This window comes from Euprymna scolopes, chromosome 33, assembly GCF_053919585.1.
Source record: "Euprymna scolopes isolate OS-2025 chromosome 33, ASM5391958v1, whole genome shotgun sequence".
NCBI classification, from domain to species: domain Eukaryota; kingdom Metazoa; phylum Mollusca; class Cephalopoda; order Sepiida; family Sepiolidae; genus Euprymna; species Euprymna scolopes.
This window is the reverse complement of record NC_136514.1, coordinates 78,504,192-78,517,709: the sequence shown is the minus strand read 5'-3', so window position 1 is coordinate 78,517,709 and position 13,518 is coordinate 78,504,192. Positions and strand designations below refer to the sequence as shown.

General features: G+C 40.5%; 1 pseudogene; it reads right to left on the bottom strand.

Moving 5' to 3' along the window:
* Window positions 1-9,903: 9,903 nt before the first annotated feature.
* Window positions 9,904-10,030, bottom strand: LOC145258521 (U2 spliceosomal RNA; annotated as a pseudogene).
* Window positions 10,031-13,518: the final 3,488 nt, after the last annotated feature.

The following is a 13,518-nucleotide window of genomic DNA, read 5'->3' as shown; positions in this document are numbered from 1 at the left end:
AGAAATGGGATCATTTCATCTTTTCTGGTGCGACAATTTTATCATTCCACCCTGTATTTTAAAGAATTATATAAAAATATTTGATCAACTCAAAGAATATCACACACACACACACACACACACACACACACACACACACACACACACACACACACATATATATATATATTTATACGTATTACTTGGATTATTCTTTTACACCTATCAAGGCTCGGAGGTCACCCAGGGATAAGGCTTATGTCTGTACGGTAGTCATTGATGCAATAGCGTAGTAATCGTTAGTAGTATAATTAGATCATTTAAGAGAACAGTTGGCATTCCGGCATATTTCTCGAGAGATTTCATTGTTGCATTACTTCTGCTGTTTTCTAAACGGTGATAGATGATTTAGCGTCCCCGACGAAACATCTTCCAACAGATAGTTTTACTAAAGGAATTTATCACATTATTAGCCGTTTCATCATCATCATCATCACCACCACCACCACCACCACCACCACCACCACCACCACCACCACCACCACCATCATCATCATCATCATCATCATCATCGTCGTCGTCGTCGTCGTCGTCGTCGTTGTTGTTGCCGTTGTTATTAGTGTTGTTATTATATTAGTGTTGTTATTATTATTATTGTTGTAATTACTATCATTATAATTATCATTATTAGTAGTCGTAATATTATTATTATTATTATTATTATTATTATTATTATTATTATTATTATTATAATAATAAGTAGTTTGGCGTAAGAATGATACTTTTCTATTTACTTTTAAGAATGTTTCACATAAAAAGTAAACAGTTACAAGAAATAAATATTAAATATTAAATATTAAATAAAAATAAGAATTGTTTACATTTTTCAACTTATTTTCATATAAAATGTTAATAAATAAATAAATAAAACATTATAATATTGCATAATATATATTATAATGCATAATACCTGTTGGAGTATGTTTCGTCGGGGACACCAAATCAGCTATCAATGGCTAGAAAATAGCGGAAGTTATGCAACAATAAAACATGCCGGGATGCTGGGTCTATTTGGACTTGTGGGCTGGCGCCGTATCTTGCTACCACAGCGAGGGTCTTCCAGCGCCCACCTGATTGCATAGGGGATCACCACACTCTCCAGCACACCCAGGTACACTTTGGTGTTCACTTTCAAGCCGACTTCGAAGATGTGAGGTGGCATGATGTGATCCTCACTTGAAACTACACCAACGACCATAACCGTGGGTCGTCCGATGCGTTAAGCTGTGCTATAAAGCGCTGAAGCGTTCAGATTTAGATTTTGAGGATGCTGGCAATGGTTCTGTTGTTATAACTTGAATCAGTAGAGAGCGTGAGTTGTACAGCGGCGCTTCTCTGATCTCGCTCGTTGAACATTGTGTCACTTTCAGACATGAAAGAAGGCTTCCATCGGACTTAAGATTTGTACACAACTGGCCAATGGTAAATGGTCTCCAACAAAAAAAGAAAACCGCTGTTCATCCATGGGAAATGGAATCATGTCGTCTTTTTTAGGTCGACAATTTTATTAAACACACCTATATTCTCTGCTTCCTTTGTTTCAGCTCGTTTGACTCGTTGGTAAAGAGGTCTCAATCAATTAGCTATTTTGATAACTCCATGCAATACAGCTTCCCATTCCAGTAACTTCTCTCTAAAGACTGCAAGATTGTGGAACTCTCTTCCTGCTCACTGTTTTCCTTTTACCAACAGCTGTGTTTGTTTTTTTTCAAGATTAAGGCCAATAGGCATCTGTATTTTCAATAATCATCTGTCGTTCTTATTAATTCCTTACATGAAGTGGCTTCATACCTTGTCAGGAGCGATCCCCTCCCTAAAAACCCTTAAAATATTAAAAAAAAAAATGTTGCGGTTAAAATATGCACAAATAAAACAAAGCAAATTGTAACCATATTCAGATTGCCTTTTCAAGCACCGATTGCCATGGTTAATAGTACATCATCTGATAGTCCAGGATACAAGTTTTCTATCTAATAGGTCCCGGCCCTGTCGGTGGGGCATTAGAATACGCCGACTGCCCCCCTGCAGAGGGTAAAAGTCCCTCAATGGGGGTCCTGGATATGACCTTAAACTATATCCAGTGGTGAGGCCCCAGCTTGTGGGCTTTGGGGAGTGTGGAGCCACCCTTTAATTGCCATTGCTCCCAGGTCCACTCTAACCCGGAGTGGTAGTACCTGTTAGGGTCCCAACTATGGGTTACATAGAAACCGATGTTAAGACAACAAATATATTCTATTAAATTTTTTTTTTCTTCAAAATCTTTGGATTCGGCATTAAATAACCCGAAAAGGGTTGATATGCCGTAAAACAAAAACAACCAACCAACCAACCAACCAACCAACCTAATAGGTCCCGTACTATCGGTCACGTTTCAAACATAATCAGGTTAACAAACCGGTTCTCATTAGATCCTCGGTTAAGCAACGTTTGGGAATTCCAGGGGCTGTATACGCTCTCTGCTTATCTCTGCATTGTTTCCAGTCGTCTTAGACTTCCGCCTGAAGCTATACTCGAGCAGTGCAGATTCAGAAGAGGTGTGGTTGGAGATTGTGACACCTTTGTCTCACAATTGCACGCGTAAACACACTTACAAAGGGTGTCCATTGTCTTTCGAGATGAAAGAATCGTTTCCAAACCCCTGTCACATCGTCGCAATGTTGTATCTTTCTGTTGATCTTACAAGTAATGAAATGTGCTTTATGAACCCATAGAATTTGTTCCCCCCCCCTCGACGTACATATCCCCGAAAAAACCATTTAGCAACAAAATCCCACCGTTTCGCTGTGGACGTCCTTGAATGCCGACAAATTTTCTAATCTATTTTTCCCTCAGATTGCTAGACTTTCGAATCCCGCCCCTGTTTCCTGCTTCACTGACTATACTAACTTAAAGAAGTTTAAATGTAATGGAAACAAATATCTCGCTGCTCAACTCCCCTAATCTCCTGTTAGACACGATGCCAAATAATAGTCCCTTATGTTCCAAGTAGCAATATGCCATTTTTGAGTTTAAAATAATCATTTTTTAGGCTCTGCGGTGATAATATGCTTCTTCTTCAGGTATCAGGTCTTTTATTGCAGATCTCGATGGCTCTACAGTCCCCTCTGCATTAGGTCTTTCTGGTGAGATCAATAGTCGTGTTTCCATTGACTCTTTTGAGACTGTCTATGAACTTTTTTCCGGCGATTTTTCCCAACATCAAGCTTTTTTCCAAGCCGTCCGCCCGCATTAAATGACCGAAGAGCTTTAACTGTCTGGCGTGGACGGTATTGGGTACTGATCTGCTGTTCTCTGCCTTACGCATGACTTCTTTGTTTGTCTTTCTTTCTGTCCATGAGATTCGTAGAAAAAGTTAAAGCTCCTTAAAAACCATATCTCCGCTGCTTCCAAACGACTTTTAGTCGCTTTCCTAACTATCCGACTTTCGCAGCCGTAAAAGAGAATTGACCCTACGTATGCAGTTTCAAAACTACAACGCCAAATGCACTAAGAAGAAATCAAGTTGTGACACTATCCATGTCATAAGTAGGGCTAGGACAACAGCAAATTCTTTTCATTGTTTTGACTCTCGAGTGTGTATTCGTTGATATCTTATATGCTTTTATATAGAGTGATGCGGTTCTCGGTTGATTAACTGTGTCCAACTGTGTCGGACATATACTCGAAAGCCAAAATAATTAAATAAATATTCTATTGTCATAGACCTAGTTATAAGAAACCTTTTCAATCACCGATTGCCATTGTCAATAGTACCCTGTCACAGATTCCATAATAGGTTCATAATGAGAGAAGTACTGACATTGTCTCGTTATGAACGTGTCCTGGAACTTCACTTGATAAATTAAATGAATTAATTCGCCTGTCTTTCTCGGTCCGGGAGCAAAAATGATGCTATTACTGGTTCGGTTCAATAAGTAATTATCGTGTATGGGATGGTCAGAAGGTTTTGACATTGAGATGGTATTTATGCAGTTAATTAAAGGTAATAAGACGAGTGATAATTTATTCATAACGATAAATTCATTCATGAACAACGTTAAAATGCAAAATTTTTTAATGTAATCCGCCACCATTGATCAATGTTTTAACTTTGCTGTTTTAATTTGTTGCTCAGATCTGCATAACTACTAATGTCTTAATCTGAAATTGAATGACAAGCATCCTTAGAATTACAGTAGTCTCAATGCCTTACCAATCGAGGTCTGGATGGTGCTATCACCCCCCAAATTTCCACCTTCTTATCTCCTTCACGCACAACTATTTTCTCTAATAACCATAGCTTATAGCTAATCCGCCATGATGAATTAAACATAAAATAATGCGGTAATAATATGAAGTATAAAAAACAAAGAAAATTGTGACTCGATTAAGGTTAATAGCACTTTACCTGAAAATGCAAGATACATCCATAATTCGAACTTGCCTGTATTTTATAAAAAGATTTTACGTTACAGACTACAACAATCTCAGTATTAAAGTATAAGTTAGAGAAACAACTGCGTATAATATTCTTAATATTTATAAAACATACATTTTTAACTTGCATCCACGTAGAGTAATAACACGTAAAAAAACCCCCCCTAAAATTTCTACCCATGTAAGGTAAGTGAAAAAGTTGTGCAGGAAATAAGATAGTTCACAAATAATAATGCTGTGTGTATTATAGCTGTTCATGAGAAACACATGAAAAACACGATTTTACACATGATCGATTTCATCCAATTAGATAATAATTTAGCAACGTATTGTAAAAATATATAAATATGCATATAATGACGTTTATACATACATATACAAATATCATCTAAAAATATAATGTATGATCTGGCCTGGTTGCGGAAACAATCAGTGCGTATAAAATCCTGTGTATATTGATACTCCGCGGCTATTATTATACTAGCGAATAGGCATTAGTTCATGTTGTACATGTTTTTATTTTGCAACATTTTTCATTCCCGGGAGTTACAGAGAATTTTTTCGAGATATAACTACGTAAAGATGATTTTTTTTTTAAATTTACATTATTTCTCCTTTAGTTTCAATATTCAGTTTAGCATCATAATGCTTGCCTTAAATATCCAAGAAAAATATCAACCCTTTCGTTTACATCGGACTTTTCTATATAATGGATGAGTTACTGGCGTATGAAATCTGAGGCTTAACCTGAAATTTTTTTTTTTACTCGTGTTCACCCCTAACAAGGCATATCGCCACTTGGATGTTAGGGGCTACTATTTGGGACATGCATAGGAAAGATTAACAAGGTATTGGTTTACATTACATTTAAAACTTCTGCATATTAGTACAGTCAGGGAAGCAGGTACCAGGAAGGGAATTCCAAAGTCTAGCTGTTCGGGGGAATAAATTATCAAAGTAGAAATCTTTCTGGCATTTAGGCACCTCAACAGAGAAAGGCTGAGGTTTTGTTGGCAAGCAGGTTTGTTGAGGATATATACGTCGAGAAAGAACAGATGCAACGAGTTTATCAGAGTACATTACATTAAAATATTTGCAAAACAGGCATAAAGCTCCAACACTGCGGCCATGAGGGTGAGGTTAGTGATAGATGCAGCAGTCTACAACAACACTTCATGCGTGAGCGAATGGTGGCCTTGTAGAGATACAGGATACTCCCAGGTGTGAGTAGTTTTCTAGCTCGATAGAGGGAGCCCACCTTCCTTGCAGCAGCCATATGTAATGTCCTCAATGTATTTGTTTCAATTTATATTTTCCGTGAATGTTAAGCCAATGAGTTTGAAGGAAGAATTTTCAGGTAGAGTTATTCGTCGTAGATATCGGTGGTTGGAGAGGCTTCTTATAATTGTTAAAGAAGAGCGGCTTAGTTTTACTAGCATTAAATGTTACCATCCATTTGCAGCCCCATTCGACTATCGTATGGAGATCATTTTCTAACGATACTTCCATTGTCTTAGATTTATGTACATCCGTTCTTCCTTCATGCATGTTATAGGGCATTGCATCATCAACAAATATACCCATCTCGGACACAATATTATCAAGGAAGTCGTTTATGAATATCAAGAAGTGGTTCAAAGATCGACCCCTGTGGCATTCTAGTATTAATGTTATTCTTCTTGGATGAACATCCATTGATGACAATCTGGATGATCCTATTGTCTAGAAGGATGTAATTATATTTAGTGTTCATCCAGTTATATGGCACGATTTAATTTTTATTTGCAGCCCATTGTGACAGACTTTGTCAAAAACTTTGGATATATCAAATTAAATGACAAGTATACTCTGGATTCAAGTAATCTATTTTCCCTTCCAGTCGAGGTCTGCGAAGTTCTTTTAATACGCTCTGCTAGTATCGATCTATTATACTTTGGTTCACTCTGGACAAGGTATATCGTCACCTGGACATAAGGGGCTACTATTTGGGACCATATTCAGAGGAAATGAGTGAGATGTAGGTTTCCGTTATGTTTAAATTTTTGCACATCAGTACAACCAGGCAAGCAAGTACCAGTAAGAAAATTCCTAAGTCTAGCAGTTCGAAGAGGGGAAAAAACGATTAGAGTAAAAGGCTTTCCGGCATCTAGGAACCACGGGAGTTGTGTGCTTTGTCGGAGGTAATTACATCAAATGTAATAACAGAATGTTGTCGCCTCTAAAACCTCTCCACAACTGTTGTTCTTTTCTCTTTTTTCCCTCCTAGCTGACGTCGTGTCCGTTTTCAGTACACGGCAGGGTCGAGATGACATTTAAATACACTCGCATACTCGATGGTTTGCGTACGATTCGATGCCGGCCTGTGAACTTAAATCACGAGGTGAATACCATCAAAAGTGTAGCGCAATGGCAGGCATCGGTTTTTGAATGAGCTCTATCTCTCCACGTGTACATACCCCCTTTCTTTGTCGGTGGAGTAGAAAAGTAAAACTAAGTCAATGACGTTGGTGTCTTGAAATGTCAGCGCACATCAGCAGGCCAGGTTGCTTATGCAGTTGAGGTTGAACGGTGAAAAGATCAGATCAATATGGCTGACCCGGCTTCGCTAAAGGAGTTAACCTTCAGAACAACCTGCTAAAACTTAATATCAAATTATGTGCTCTCTTTCTCTCGCATTTTGTTTCTTTTGCTCTCGTTTTTCACTGCGAGGAAAGATTCGTAAATTTATAATTCGGAAGTGCGACTTCCAAATTCCAGTAAAATAATTGTAACACAGACAGAAATGCAACATTGCGCCGATGGGACAGGGGTTGAAGCTTTGTTGAGAGTCGATACCTATTAGATTTGAGAGTTTTTCTTGGACATTGTTCTAGAGGGAGAAACAAGTGATAGATGTACCAGTTCAAATGTGGCAAGAACACTCCATGCCTATGCGTATGGTGGCTTTGTAACAATAAAGGTGTGAATGATTTTCTAACACGGAAGAGGAACACCACCCTCGCAGCAACAATCTTTGCAATGTACTTAATGTATTTGTTTCAGTTTATGTAGCTTTTGAACTGCATATCGAGAACATTGATGGAGATTGAAGATATTAATTTGAATTTATTAACAAACAATGGAAAACTCTTTTTTGGACCCTATCCAAGAGGGTGAGGTTAGTGGTAGATGCAGCAGCCTAGATATTCCAACAATACTCCATGCATGGGCGAATGGTGGCCTTGTAGAAGTACAGAATACTCTCAGGCGTGAACAGTTTTCTAGCTCGATAGAGGGAAGCCATCTTCTTTGCAGCAGACTTTGCAATGTCCTCTATGTATTTGTTCCAGTTTGTATTACCCGCGAATATTAGACCGAAGAGTTTGACGGATAAATTCTCAGGTAGGGTTTTATTTGTCATGGATAGCAGTGGTTGGAGAGGAATCTTATAATTGTTAAAGAAGAGCGGCTTAGTTTTACTAGCATTAAATGTTCCCATCCATTTGCGGCCCCATTCGACTACCGTTTGGAGATCATTTTTTAACTATTCTATATTGGAAGATATTAACAACTTGATTTATAATTATTTTTAATTACTGGATTATATGAGATGAAAAGTTTTGATATGCCGTAAACAAAAAAACAAAAAAACAAAAACAAAAACAAAAAAAAAACAAAAACAAAAACACCAGGAATAAATATTCGGAGATATTAACAACTTGATTTATAATTATTTTTAATTACTGGATTATAGAAGATGAAAAGTTTTGATATGCTGTAACCCCCCCCCCCAAAAAAAAACAAACAAAAAAACCCCTAAAAACACCACGCATAAATATACCGAGATATTAACAACTTGATTTATAATTATTTTTAATTACTGGATTATAGAAGATGAAAAGTTTTGATATGCCCTAAAAAACAAAACAACTAAAACACCACGAATAAATATTCGTAGATATTAACAACTTTATTTATAATTATTTTTAATTACTGGATTAAATAATCCCGAATAGATTTTATATGCCGTAAATCAAAACAAACAAACTATACACCATGAATATATTTGAAGATATTAACAATTTGATGCATATTTTTTGATTACTAGATTGTGTATAAGAAAACAACCAAATAAAATCAAACAAGAATCAAAACCTACGTTTCTATAATTAAGATTTTTCGGACTACTGTTCTCATTTTGTGTGTTCTCTTCTCAACGTTTCGGTCGATGTTACCTGCGACCCTATTCAGGTGTATTTTGTCGAAGTTGGGAATCTTTCTGTCACACTAGAGAATTTGCACGGAATTTCGAACATACGTTTATATTTTTAATTCATACAGGTAGCATGCTCTCGTTCCGTCAGCCATTACTGGGTAAAAGTCCTAAGTATGGATGTCGCCCGCATTGAGTATTGAACCTTTAACATTTAGAATAGTGTGTTTCTTACAACTGAATTTTAACCAAGTACTTTATCCACTACGCTACTCAAGATGAGATCAGTAATCCGAAGAATCCAAAATAATACGAATAACCAATGGTCATCTTTTAAATTCAGAAACAAAACCTACATTATTCGCAATAATTACTATGAAAGCTTAAGATCCATTACTTTCGAACAATTGGATTTAGAAGATGATCTCCGAATCAATAATCTGTTTCCGTATCGAACACTATCTTTCTGTGTTCACTCATATCTCAATGTACTAAACTGAAGATTCGTCTAGACTTTTATGTTACCATGTGTCTCTTGAACAAAAGCAGCAATGTTCATTTCATTCTTGTGTTACTTTTAGAAAATTTATTCATCTTCATATCTTTTGGGAAACTTCTGCCAAAACATGACAGTTCTAAAGAATACAAATGAGAACATTAATATTGGCGCCAGGGATGTTATGACGCATCGTCACTGCCCCCGCTCGCTTTATCTCCACCTCTCTCTTTCCGGTGTCATCTTGTTACCATCACATAAAATACAAGAAGATGTTCGATAAAGTGTAACGTCTACTTGATGCCAAATACCAAAGAAGGAGAGGATGCCCGAGATTTTGTTGTCCGATTTACAACTTTAAACTTGTTGGCTCGGAGAAGTGATTATGTACATGTCCAGTAGGCGGCGTCCATTTTGTAAGCACTGTGTTTAACACTTTTACTGAACAGCTAGGCTTTCGGAAGAGTTCATAGATATTTAACAAGGCCGATAGCCATAAGTCGCGTGCTCTCGTGTAATGAATGAATGCATGAATATAGGATTGACATGAAATTCTTAAAGATAAACTAAAATGACCGAAAAATGGGCCGAAATGACTTAAATAAAAAGTAAATGACTTAGAATGACTTTAATGAACTTAGGGATGAATTGATTGACCTTAAGAATGACTTGAATGCTTAAAAAATAACTGGAATCCTTCCAAAACAACTTGAATGATCTGGAGAATGACTTGAATTGCTTTGAGACTGACAGGTTGTAAAGTGGGTGATCATTGCTCATTAAATTAATACAGAAAAGTGATCCCTCACTTTATACCACAATAACTACAGCATGTAATAAGAAAAGATACTACACTTTAATCTTGGCCAAAAGGCCAAGAAAAGGGTATTTATTTGCTCCCCCACCGAGCAAATTAGGCACAAGGCCGATTTTTAATGTGAGGCGTGAAGGAGAAATGGGGACCAACTCCCCGGGGAGTAGGGGAGCTGGATAGTTACAATTGGTATGAAGGGTTGCCCCTACATTGACCAAGGTCTTATATGTGAGGCTACCCCCAAATATAGTCTTTGCTTGCAGTATCTGCCGGAACAGATACTACACTTTGAGATATTAAAGTCTTTATTCATGTTATAAATACATTGAAAATCAACAATGAACAAAAAACTTAGGCACATGGCCAACTCAAAATGGGGGATTGTGGAGGTCGTTGGTCATCCTTGTCACTCCAGAACTGAACAAAATCAAAAGGTTCTCCCAGCTAGTATCTTCTTTCACCATAATACCGCATTCACTCTTTCATACTGGGGGACGTCCTACTTAACTCTCAATTTATTAAAACTTTTTTATTGATATGTAAAAAAAAAAAAAGATAACAATAAAAATGGTTCAATAATTCATTTGTGTCGAGGGCGGGAAGGGGGGGGGGGTAAAAAGTCTAGTTGATAGACTGCTCGTTCCACTAGGTTTGTAAAAGGAACCTCGCTTCTGCGGGCCAGTCTCTAAGTGGGGATGCTCTCTAGATTGGGTGAATGGAGAAAAGAAAGTTTTGTGGGTAAGGAATGGGGGTTAGTTTGTATTTCTTTCTCTCCTAGATGGGTGCAATTTGGCGGAGAGGGTGAAAACAAAAATTGCAAGAAGGAGGGGGTGGGGATCTTGGAGGCTTCCTAATCGGGGAGGGATGGAACACACACTCAGCTAGGTGAGAGGCTACTTGTTTAATTTTTCTTTACGGAACTGCGCGTTCCACACCTAGGTGGGGAACACGTATTCAAATTTGGCTCCTCTTCGTACACACAGACTTACTACATGTATCCATCTTCTGTCAAATGCTGCGCGATGCAGCCTTCTTCTATCACATCTGATGTTCACCCGTAGTTGGTATTTAAAGAAAGCGATCAGATCCTGATCAGAAAAAGACAACACCCCCCGGCAACCTTGCAGATGCGACGTCCAAATCACCATTCTCGCCACGGCAGGATTGTAACGTAGACCATTTGTCTTTCCCGGTCCCACAGCGGCCTCACATTGTCCACGACATTAGATACGGTAATTGGGCGAGGATGCTCAGGATGCGAGCCGTCACCTCGCTGACATACGACCAGTACCGGCGGAGTTTGCGGCAATCGAAGAAAGCATGATCAGTCGTTTCTACAGCCGTTGCCCCACAACGGGGACAATCAGGCGACTCCAAAAACCCGGAACTGCATTATGTGTTGTTGAGTGGAAGTGCATTTCGGGCCAATCGCCAGGTCAGAGAGAACTCCGAATTGTTCAGATGACTCGAACCTGGCGCCCAGCTCCACGCGGAGAGGATCTCACTCTGCTGCCAACTCAAACGCGCGCATAGCGGGTCGTCGGCGGCCCCCTTCACTAGATCCCTGTGGAGTTCCCTGCGGGTAGCAGTCACAAGGTCGCTGGACCTTCGTAGTCGTTTTAGCACGGCTCGGCACTCTTTCATGTAGGCAGATTCTCCCCGCGGCCTGCGACGCCTCTCGATAGAAGGGTCGAGAACGAGGTCGCGGAAGGCGGCAGTAACCAGGAGTGCTACGGTTGGTCACCTTCCATATAGTGGCTCAGGAACGCCAGCCTTTTAGCGTCTCGATGACACTTCAAGTCCGGCATTCCCAAGCCTCCCTCACACGGACGTTGAATACAGACCTGTCTGCTCACCCAGTGTCTTCCTCTGTCCCAAAGAAGCGAGGGGTATTGTGCAGGCAGGGGAAGTACGGCCAGTCGGTAAAGGATGAGAGGAAAGACTGGAAGATCGGGCTGCTGCGTAAGTGGCGCATGCCCTAGCTCTACCCTTTAAGGAAAGTTTCCTATGATGCCACGAATTGACTGCAGCTTCCACCTTTGACCAATTTTTGTCAGACCAGGTCCGAACCACACACCGAGGATCCGAACCGGGCCATCCGTCCAGCTGAAGGGCGCCGGAAGGTTGGCGTTGCCACTCCAGGCGCCCAACCGAAGTCCTACCGACTTGCTGTGGTTTATCCTGGTCCCTGTAATTCTTTCGTACTAAGCGAGCGCCTCCGACATGATCTCGATGTCTCTGAAGCTCGACAGAAAGACCGTGACATCATCGGCGAACGCGGATACCTTGGCGGCTGAGCCACCGGGTATTACAATTCCACGCAGGGCCGAATTTGCCTCCCCACGTCTCAGCTTGCGGAGCAGGGGCTTCAAAGCCAGGACATAGAGCAGGATCGACAACGGACAACCCTGACGAACCGACCGAGAGATAACAAAGGGTTTCGAGCGCTTTCCGTTGACTTGCACAACGGCTGTGGGCTGTCGATACACCACGGAGATCCACTTGCAGAAGTCCGGTTTAAAACCGGGGGCCTCTAAGACAAATGCCAAGAAACGATGGTCGACCCTATCGAAAGCTTTTGACTGATCTAAGTTGATCAGCGCGGTTTCCGCGTCGTCATCTATCCCTCCCTCTAGGATCGTGCGTATCAGGAGCAAGTTATTCTGAATCGATCTCTCCTTCACAGCGTAGTTCTGTTCCGGTTCAACCAACTCACCGATAAAAACCTGCAGCCGATTCGACAGGACCTTGGCCAAAATCTTCGACTCTGTGTTTAACAGATTTATGGGCCTGTGATCGTTTAACTCTTCCCCACCATGCCGCCACCTTTCCTCAGCAATGTGATCACTCCCTTGGTGACTTTCCCCGGGATGGATCCCTGAGCAAACCAATGATTGAACACATCCGTTAGAAGAGGCAGAAACATGGGCGACAGCCTCAAATACAGTTCGTATGGCAGACCATCGAGTCCCGGCGATCTGTCACAGCTGACCTGCTTCAGCGCAGTAAAGCCCTCCTGTTCTGTCACCCGGCCCTCGCAACCAGCCGCTCTAGCCGCCTCGAGGCGGGGAGAGTCAGCCAAATAGTCACTAAACTCAAGGACTGGAAGATCGGGCTGCTGCGTAAAACGCTCCTCGAAATGTTCTCAAAAGCACTCGCAGATCTCCCGTGTTGATTCCAGGGATCGTCCATCCGGATGTCTTACCTTTGCAATGTACTTGTCCGAGCCACGCCAAGAAATTTTCCGACGCTCGTCAGTGTCGGAGTTGACTGCTTCATTGCCTACTTTTCTAAGCCTAGCTCTGACTACTTGACCTTCATAACGCTCGCTATTCTCACGCAGAAGGCCCTGCTTAGCTAGTTCCTGACTAACCCTATTACCCTCTCCCGTAGCCCGGGCTAGTTTCTGCTCTAGCTTTTTCTTCGTTTTGGTCTTATCTAGTGCGAGGCGCTGGGCATACTTGACGGAGAAGGTTTTAATGTTGCCTTTTAGACCTACCCACCACTTACTCCCGGTCACCACCCCCACTAGTGCTTTTTGAATTAATTCTATTAGCTTCT